Source organism: Rattus norvegicus, chromosome 15 (assembly GCF_021556685.1).
Source record: "Rattus norvegicus strain SHRSP/BbbUtx chromosome 15, alternate assembly SHRSP_T2T, whole genome shotgun sequence".
Taxonomy (NCBI): Eukaryota; Metazoa; Chordata; class Mammalia; order Rodentia; family Muridae; genus Rattus; species Rattus norvegicus.
In genome coordinates, this window is record NC_141548.1 from 30,430,066 (window position 1) to 30,433,113 (window position 3,048).

At 41.1% G+C, this 3,048-nt stretch overlaps 1 long non-coding RNA gene across 1 annotated transcript; it reads left to right on the forward strand.

The window, feature by feature from the left end:
• Positions 1-555: 555 nt before the first annotated feature.
• Positions 556-2,226, forward strand: LOC148000940 (uncharacterized). The gene is made up of 2 exons (XR_015638753.1): positions 556-704; positions 879-2,226. It is a non-coding gene; the product is annotated as an uncharacterized LOC148000940 (long non-coding RNA).
• The last annotated feature ends 822 nt before the right edge of the window (positions 2,227-3,048 follow it).

Consider the following 3,048-nt stretch of genomic DNA (forward strand, 5'->3'; position numbering starts at 1 on the left):
AGCAAGAGGTACAGGCGATGAGGTGTAGTTCACCTGGGTCATTAACGCTCAATCATTCTGTAGACAGCCACAGATCTCTAGAGCCTGTTTTCTGGATCTGTGGTTATATAAATCTATTTTAAGAATAATTCTCTGAATGTATATAAACAAAATAGAATTACTAGGCATTATGACAATGAACACTCAAGAGAAAATTACTTTTTTAAAAAATTTCTGTTAGGTTTATGTCTATAATTCACCAAACTCAAAAAACTGGAATTATTCCAATAAAATTCATATCACACACATGTGAATGAACATACACACACACACACACACACACACACACACACACACACACACGAGTGATTAGTTTTTCCACCAGCATTCTGTGTTTATGCATTCTCCTTCCTCAAACATCCTCACCCCCTCAAACTCCTTATATTACATTAGAAACACAGTGTCCTGGGCTCTACATCAATGTCCTCCACAGTCCTGGAGCAATGACAGTACAGAGTCATGAGGTGGAGGTGGGTGGAGTTCCTCGTTCAGATGAATGAGGGAGCTCAGTGACTCAGAGAGAACCTGTAGTCTGTGAGCACAAGTTGTCTGGGTACAAGACTGACCCCCTTCAGAGCTGGAGAGAAGACATCCCAGCAAGTGGACAGGGGCCATGGAGAGGAACCTGGGAGCTGTGCTGGGGATTCTGTGGGTGCAGATTTGCTGTGAGTTGTGCTAAGCTAAGTTCCTATCTGGGATTCTCCAGAAATGTGGGAGGTGGAGGGGGAGAAAGTAGATGAAACTCTCCTGTGCATTCTTCCTCATGATATCTCCTGGGTATTTAACTGGTGGGGTGGATACCTCTCTTTGATTCTGGTTTGCTTGTCTGTTTCCAACAGGGGTGAGAGGAGATAATATCCAGCAGAGTCCTTCAGCCCTGAGTCTCCACGAGGGAAACAATTCTGTTCTGAGATGCGATTTTTCTAATGCCTTGACATCAGTGCAGTGGTTCAGACAGGATCCCCGGGGCAGTCTCATCAATCTGTTCTACCTGGCTCCAGGAACAAAGGAGAATGGGAGGTTAAAGTCAACATTCGAATCTAAGGAGCGCTACAGCACCCTGCACATCAGTGGTGCCCAGCTGGAGGACTCAGGCACCTACTTCTGTGCTGCTGATGCACAGTGCTCCCAGTGAGCCTGCAGCCTGGCCCCAAACTGCAGCTGGCTGTGGAGCTACAACCCCTGCCACAGGCAGACTCAGCAGGAGGCTTTGCACAGCTGTGGCTTCATCAGATCTCCACAAATTACAAAGATGTGAGGAAACATAAAAATACCACTGTAGTTCCCACTTACATTCTGACTGACATGACACTGACTTCTAGAATGCTAAATGCTGAGAAATATCAGCATGCATGATCAAAATATGCCCCTTTATTTTTTCAGTTTATGTTAATGTCATAGAATATAAACCTCTCTTACATATTGGAGAATCATTTGGGTCATTTGTTAAAATTCGAAACTGAAAGCAACTGTTTTCATCCTTTGTTTAAAGAGCACAAGACAACACTGAGCTAATCTGCTCAATATGACGTTGATAAATTAATTAATTCATCTAATAAATTAACTGGTAGAAAGGCAAGAGAAATCTTATTATTAGATCAAGACATTATAGAAATGTCTTGATATTTTAAATATATAATACATTTAATTCTGCAGTGGAAAACAAATATTTCATGTCATAATTAGGAGCCAAAAGATAAAATAAAACTAGGAAGATGTATTTGCAATTTATGTCACAATAACACTTGTAGCCATTGATTCTACCTTATATGCAAAACTTTTCATTAAAACACTGCTTTCAAAAGAAAAGAGTGTGGAAACATTCTAAATATCATACAGTAGGGGACTGATTTATTATACAATAATTAAATGTGAACTAGATAACTCGTTTATTTTCTGAGGGTTGACTGATTATATACCATAGTTGAAAACTCTGGCCTGTCCTTGTCTCTGTAGGAACTGGGAGTCATCCATGCATCATCTCTCCATTGTCTTCCCTCAGGAACAGCGGCTGTGTGACTACAACAGCAACTGGATGGCCTTTCATTTTCTTTCTAGAGCTTCACAGATTAACTGAAACCTTGTGATTCATTCGGCTTCATCCCCATTGTAACTCCACTTCCTTAAAATATATATTATCTGGGCTTCTCAGACAATAAATAATCCCTAAGGGTCAATAAGATTTGTGTGGGACTGTTAAGAAGTTATGTCAACATTCACATAAGGATCCAGTCACCTCAGAGAGGTCACAGATAGCAGCCATTCTAACCCTTGCTTCTTCATTTCATTTTGTTTATTTTTGTTTGTTTTTATTTTGCTTTTGGCCGGGGCGGGGGGAGGGGGGAGGCTACAAGGGAGGAAGATGGATACGAAGTGCCCTGGATATGAATGGAATTAGTTTACATGATGTGAAATGTAGAGAATGAATAATAATAATAAAACTCAGAAACAAAAACTAAACTGAAAAATGGATTTAATGAAGATGCCCGAGGTGATAAGAGTTAGAGTTATGCTGTCCAAATAACAACAACAACAACAACAACAACAACAAAAACAAAAACAAAAAACAAAAAAACAAAAAGAAAAACCAAACTCATTCAGCTTTCCATTGCAGACTTTTCATAGGTGACTTTTTAGTGCAGGTGACTACTTATGAGTGAAACCTGCTATTACAGAGAAAGAGGACAACATCTGCTAAGTGTAAACACACAAGCTCACCTATCCCCCGCACCCCCACCCCGTCCTAACTTTCATGAGTCCACAAGATGGCAGTGTTTTCTTTGGGATCTTGAGCAAAGATCTCAAGAGGGAGAGAAGTGGGGGATGGGGTGGAGTGGGGAGAAGAAGAGTACAGGAAGAGGAGGAGGGGGCAAAGAAAGGGAGGCAGAAAGGCTTGGTGCTTCTGGGGTTACGAAAAGATCCCTTTTCTAGTTGCCAACGTAGAGTTGAGTATTTCAGTCCTCAGTGAAGAGGGAGGAGGCGAGAATGAAATCCTTGAGTGTTTCCCTA